The sequence below is a fragment of the Magnolia sinica genome, chromosome 19, assembly GCF_029962835.1.
Source record: "Magnolia sinica isolate HGM2019 chromosome 19, MsV1, whole genome shotgun sequence".
In the NCBI taxonomy this organism is placed as follows: Eukaryota; Viridiplantae; Streptophyta; class Magnoliopsida; order Magnoliales; family Magnoliaceae; genus Magnolia; species Magnolia sinica.
In genome coordinates, this window is record NC_080591.1 from 43,946,218 (window position 1) to 43,953,482 (window position 7,265).

Below are 7,265 nucleotides of genomic sequence, written 5' to 3' on the forward strand. Positions count from 1 at the left end.
TTAGGCTCATTGGTGTGGCCCATTGATGCGGCCCACTTGATATATATAAGGCCCATTGGTGTGGCCCATTGATACGACCCACCTGATGTGTGTTAGGCCCGTTGGTGTGGCCCATTGATGCGGCCCACTTGATGTATATAAGGCCCATTGGTGCGGCCCATTGATACGGCCCACTTGATGTGTATTAAGCCCATTGGTGTGGCCCATTGATGCGGCCCACTTGATGTATATAAGGCCCATTGTGATGTATTTAAGGCCCATGGGTTAAGGTCCAATATGATGTTTATAAGGACCATGAGTGAGGCCCAATGAGATGTATGTGAGGCCTTTGTGTGTGGCCGAATGTGGTGTATATGAGGTCCATTGCGATGTGTGATTCCACCATGATGTATGTAATGATGTTTATGGTGGGCCATGCCTTGGGAGCAATGATGGTTTGATGTCCACATTGTATGAGCAATGATGGTTAAATGTCCGCATTGTAACTCTTTGTAGGACCCATTGTTGGGCCCATACTTGTTATGTGTAGGCCGTCTAGGCCCATCTTCGTTATGAATAAAGTCCATCACCATATAACATGCTTAGTATAGCTCCGTAATTCACGCTCATACACATCATATGTATGCTTGATATGAGGAGTGACTGATCATAGCATAATGCCTTCGGGTAGATTGTTTATGGGCTCCCTCATAGGCAGAGTTGCTCCACATGAGCGTGCGGTATGCGCAAGATTGCTGCATGACTGATAGTGTGATTCATGCACTTCGCATTTGTATGACATAATTACTATATGCCCTAGCAACAACAGGACTGTGGCCTTCACAGGCATATCGTGGATGGTAGGATCGGACACCGGAAATACTATTACTATCATCGGGGCGCTATAGATGTCCCTGGGTGGAAATCCTTAAACCCGATGGTACCAGAGGATGACTCCAACGTCTAGACCAAGTGGATACATGAGCGCACGAGGGTCATATACCAGTAGGCCACATCTCCTATTGTGTCGTGGTCGGTTGGAAAAGAGTGTGACCTTACCCACCTGAGTGAGGGGGTAATATCTAGGTTGAGTTTGACCAGCTTGAGGAATGGGTCCGCTATCGACGAGTCAGGCCCGATATTGGCAGACAGATAGTGAGGTCTCTTCCACTTACCTACTTATGCACTAAGATAGGGGCGGCAAGCTGACGTAAAGTGTACTAGACCTCGGTGATTGTCCAGCATGAGAATTGTATTGATATTTGATGCTCTAGTAATGAGTTGCATTGATATGTGGATTCGGATGAAGACTGGTATGCTTGAGTTGCATCTCGCATCGCATGGCCTTGGTATGGCCGACATCATTCACTCCTTGCATCGTATGGCCTTGATGTGGCCGATAGTGTTCATGCCTTACATTGCATGGTCTTGATATGGTCGATAGCATTCATGCCTTGTATCGCATAGCCTTGGTACGGCTGATTGCATTCATGGACTCATCAGCATGATTCCACATTACTTTGATATTACGTTCTAAGCACGCTCATATTACACACACTTATACCATCATCTAAGCTTCCTCTAAGATTATGTATGATTGATGCGTGCAGGTGACGTCAGGACGCAGCCGTAGCTTAGTCGCAACAGGAGCGTGCAGTCGAGCTTCAGGAGTTTCTGTTATTATTATCTTGTATTTCCTTTCATATGCATTGTACCTTAAAGTTTTTTATTATAGTGGATTTTGTGATGGTGTTCTTGTGGTTGTTGTTCATGGGTTATGCTTATAGTTATGCTTATTATAAATCAAATTAATGTTGAAAATCCTCCTTGTAGGATCTTAAGATCGGAACCTGGTAAATGGGTGCCAAGAGCTGAGAATGGGGTACTACGGAGTAGGGGTGCACATGGGTCGGTTCGGTCCGATTCTGGGGTGAAACCGGAACCGAACCGTTCCTAACGGTCCACCATTTTTAGAACCGGAACCGAACTGTTGGTACCCTGGAACCGAACCGGAACCGGACCGTGAAAAACGATTCGGTTCTGGATCGGTTCCACAGTTCTAGCCTTACCAGGAAAATTTAAAAAACCTTTTATCAACTAAATTGAGCCCTTGCCTCTCTAGGCTGGTCCACCTCTCTGTAAAAGAAAATCCTTACTTGCGGAAGCAGATTGTGGACTGAGTTAACTCGATCTATGGTGTCCACTCTGATTTATGTATTTTATCCACTCCCACTATCCATTCTAACAGCTAAGATTGAGCCCAAAAAACTTTTTTTTTCCTGGACCCAACCTACTAATACCAAATACATCATGGAAGAGGGGAATTGGCCAAAATCCCTCTCACTACGATTTTTGAAGTCACCTTGAATTTCAATATTAGCCATGCCTTCTTCAAAGAGAGAGAGAGAGAGAGAGAGAGAGAGAGAGAGAGAGAGAGAGAAATACTGTCTAAGAGAGCTCTGCACGTGTGTGGCCCACTAATAGAGATGAAAATGATGATTTAAAATGTGGGCTCAGCCTCAAAAAATTGTCCACCTAAATTGTCATGTGGCATAACTGAAGCACATGGAAATAACAGGTCATTGTATCATTTCCTGACATAGCCCAAAAATAATTGTGTTGCTTAATCGACCTTATCGACAGACAGTCAGAAACTGACATAGCCCAAAAACAATTGTGTTGCTTAATCGACCTTACAGACAACAATTTACAATATTCACCCAAAAATCAACTACGCCCATTCACATATCACTACCACAAGAGGAGTACTGATCCAATAAACAGAAAGGTCTCAGCATCAATCCTGCAAAGAAGAAGGCCAAAAAGAAAATTAATTGGCATAAATGAGTTTGTATATTCGGCTATCTAAGATAAAGAGTGGAAATTGACAACTAATCATAGTTATCAACAACCAGAAGTGCAGCAAAGAACATTCTCATTTTTCACTTTGGCAGTGCCAACCCTACAAACTGTTAATTGGTGCACTTCGGGGACGGATCTGCACTATCTAGGCAATGGAACAACTCTTGGATAAAGAGTAGCTTGAAAAGCATGCTCATTGGAAGTTCATAACTATCCAACCCATCTCCTTTTTTCCATGGCCAAGACAAGTTTACACAAATGGTCCAAAAGACAATCTACATATCTACCAGTTACAAATGCAAACCACTTAAATACAATTGACCCATCATTGAGGTGGCCTCTAGTGGGTGCTTCCAAATGAGCATTTGAGACTGATTCAAATACTCAAGTCAACAACAATAATCTACATAATCAAACTCCATTTAGGCTATGCTTTTTTAGATATTCTGGCCTAAAAATCAGTTTGTTTCACTTGTCAAGTGGTCTATAACATACAAAACAAATGAATGGCTAGCAAGAAACAGTTTTGGGCCTCTGTTTGGCCAGCCTGAGGAATGAAATGGCCTGATTTTTAACCAGAAGATCTAAACAATACGGCCCACCTAATGGTTGGATCTCTCGCATGAATCAGTTTCCAAATGGCTTGATTTCATCATCTGCTTTCCAAATCATGTTTCAATACACTAAAAAAATAGTATTGAATTTCTTTCTTGCAATATCTGTGAAGTAGTTAAAGATTTGTTCAGAGGTAGATGTTTTTTCACGCAGGATGAAGAGCTGCATTATGGTAAAAGGCAGTTGTTTCAGAGAAGGGAGCATTATCTTTCAAGGCTTATTGAAAATTTTGAATTTAAGAGGGCCTTCTACTCTTCTTCCTCCATTTCTTGCAAGTTTAGTGGAATCGATCTGTTTGGTTAACGCAAATTGTATAGAGGCAAATTGTAAATCTTTTGAATAGAAAAGTGCAGCAACACATCAGCAATCTCACATCAGAAAAGTGCAACAACAAATCATCTAAAGCTTTACATATAATAATACAATTGTAATTTTAGGATTATTAATAATACAAATAATAAGATAAAATACTTAAAATAGCCAAAAACCAACAACAAATCATCTAAAGCACACTGTTTTAATACCCTGGTTCTCATAACAAAGGTTCAGTATTCCAAACACACCCCACCCCCCTTAATATTTGATTTGAAAAATGCTTGATGGGGCAAGTTACTTGGCCAAGTCATTGCAAGTTGCATTGAGTTGACCTGGCCGACCTTACTCTCTCCAAAACTTGGCTGAGTCATGCTCAAAACTGTTTGAATTTTGAGTAAGTCAGCAAGTTTTAGAGCATGTGAAGAACTGCCATCACTTTTTTCTTTCTTTTTTTCCTTTTCCCATCTCTTCTTTAGTTAATACTACATTATTTTTAAGAATCATTGTTTTTAAGAATGCCAATGCATTAGAACAGAATATTGTACCAAGGAATGGCTACTTAAATGAGATTTTTTGCTTTGTTTGTGAGCATGGTTGGAGAAGTATGCTGAGTGTCTAAAGTTCTTCGTTGGTGTTTGGCATTTTGGTGTTTGGCCTACACCATATAAATTCCAAAATGAGGGTTGGAATTTAGACGGTCCAGCCTCCCATTACATCTGTACGGAGGAGGTGATTTGCTGCAACAGACCCTATATTATTACAGGAGCAGAATGGGAGGGTGAGAGAGAGAGAGAGAGAGTTACAGAGATGGAGGGCACCGCATGGTACTGATTCGGCAGGGACTGGCCTGATTGGGGAGGGGCCTAGGCCACACGATGCACGGTGATGGGGCAGGGACTGCTGGTGATTAGGTAGGGGCCTAGGCTACCGGTGATTGGGCAGGGACTGCAGGATTGGCCTGATTTACCAAATAGAGACGGTGAGAGATAGAGAGAGAGACTAAGAGAGAGAGGGCGGGAAGGGGCGGTTGGCAGCAGAGTAGTGAGTAGAGAGTCCAGATACCTTTAGGGTTTTTTTTTTTGTTTTATAGTCAAGGCACTATTTGACGGTCTGGATCGACGGTTCGGGTAATGGTTCGGATCTACGGTTCGGGCCATGGTTTGGATCAACGGTTCAGTTCGGTTATGCACAACCTTAAACCGGAACCGATCCATATGCAACGGTTCTCCAAATTTTGGAACCGGAACCGATGCTATCTAGAACCAGACCAAACCGAACCAATCCAACGGTTCTGGTCCGGTTCCACGGTTCTACCGGTTCCATGTGCACCCTTACTACGGAGGCTGTTAGCGCTGGATTCAGTAATCGAGAATTTTGTGAGCCCGATTTCTGAGTTTGGGGTGTGACATTTGACCCTCAACACAATCTCCAACTAGCATTTTGCTAGTCCTGAGCAAAGTATGTAACAAATAATTTGAGAATTACAAGACAATTTCTATAAACTCAAGTGATTTTTGAAAAGCAATCTGGATAATAGAATTTCAAGATACCTCAATGTTGGGCATTACTTTCTGCTAGACTCAAGCACACGGTAAACTTCATAGTCAAGTTCAAAGTATTAGTCCATCAATTAGAACAATTCTAAACATTGAGTTCCATGGGTGTATAGTGCAACCTTGATTTATCATAATTAAGGATCCAATCATCAATTTTCATAATAACATTGATAACCAAAAGGAGCATTCTAGATAACGAAACCTAAACCGAAACTTGTCTTACAGTTCAGCCTTTTTATTCTTCCAGCTTTTGATTTTTCCATCGATGGCTTCACGCTATGTCAAACATTTTAAAGATCTTTAATAGGTAGCCGTTTTCGATGACAACTGTTGTTTAGCTAGGTATTCTCTTTTTTTATTCTATCTTTTTTTATTGAACATGATGGACAAATTCCCCAGGTTGGTTCCTTCAATATTGAACTGAAACCTTAATGTGTAAGCTAGATGTGACATGTGAAATCATGACTCCATCAATGTTTAAAATTTCTAATCATGGATCAATTATTTGAACTTAAATGTGAAATCTAACAGATTACTAAACCCAACAGTCATAAATCACCAACATTACGTATCTTATACTTCTTAAATGAAGAATAACCTTCAAAATCACTCGAATTCATAAGAATTTCTAGAAAATATTTAAAAAAATTTACAATTTTTGCTCAAGACTAAGAAAATACTGATTAGGTAACCTAATCTCTCATCCCCAACCTAAAATCTACATTTTCCTCAATGTAAAAGATATAAGCATGCAATGCACATGAGACAACGAAAGTAAAGGAGAAGTGATGGAAAGGTAGTACCTGACGAGGAGACTATGGCTTTTTCTAAAGAGATCTCAGCGTGAAGGTGAGTCAGCACAAGAGTTAAACCAATAAAAAAGAAACTATCCTAACGACATAAAGCCAACTATCCTAGACATAACATGAAAACAATAAGCTAATCCTAAACTAGGAAAGCAGGGGAAAAGTTACTCAATCATGCCACAAGGTTCCTCCTCCGGCCAATATCTTGATAAATTTCTCAGTAGCTTTCTCAATAAGATCATCCAAAAGCCCTTTTTGCAATAGGCTTGGATGCCCTGGAGCATGAATTTCTTGAGAAATTTAAAGACCTCATAAAAAAATTATCGTTGAATCGCTTGAGGTATCTAAAGGATATATGATTCACCTGTGATAGAAAAAGTTTCAATGTTAGTACTCCATGGTGAATCAGAAACTACAAGTAGATAAAATTCAGAAAAATTCTCAGTAGATGATGCAGTCTCAACACATTCCGAAGTTTCAGACTTCGGTTCAATTTCTAGCTCCTCCTCCTTTAATGATAAACATTTAGGATCTGGAGAAGGAGGGGCTTCAGAATAAGGGTTTTCTCGGTCCATGACAACTACTGAGGTATTGTCTTGCGAGGCATCCACTTTTTCTTTATCATAGAATCGTTCGAATATGCAAAGTGTTCCAAGCAATCGTCCAAAGAGTTAGGAAATTCAGTTGAGAGTGACTCATTTTCTACATTGAAGTGTGTGATGATCTGCCTAAGGATTTCATCGTCTCTGGAAGTGGATGGAGGCATGTTCTCTTGCTATTACCCTGCATAGACAAGTTGAGGATCAATAAGCGATGCATTGCTGTGAAAAATCTGTTCATCAGTACTACAAGTAAAGGCATTGTATTGTCAAGGGTTGATAAATCAGATGGTGACCTTAACTGGATGGTTTCAATTCCTAGAGTCATATCGAGCGACTCGTCCATCTCCCAAATCATATCATTATTCAATTCAGGGGAGTGGTCTAAACATGTCTCACAAGAGTTAGAATGGCCAGTTGAAAAGGGCTCATTCTCCACATTTAAATAAGTCATGTCAGATGGGTGGAGTAAATCATTATGGTCAACCACTTTATGTACCCCTTAATCATTGACCTAGACTAAACTTGAGATT

At 40.6% G+C, this 7,265-nt stretch overlaps 1 long non-coding RNA gene across 1 annotated transcript; it reads right to left on the bottom strand.

Annotated features, from left to right (window-relative positions):
- Positions 1-2,462: 2,462 nt before the first annotated feature.
- Positions 2,463-3,787, bottom strand: LOC131235052 (uncharacterized). The gene is made up of 2 exons (XR_009165902.1): positions 2,672-3,787; positions 2,463-2,611 (listed from the first exon to the last, which is right to left on the bottom strand). It is a non-coding gene; the product is annotated as an uncharacterized LOC131235052 (long non-coding RNA).
- Between the last annotated feature and the right edge of the window lie 3,478 nt (positions 3,788-7,265).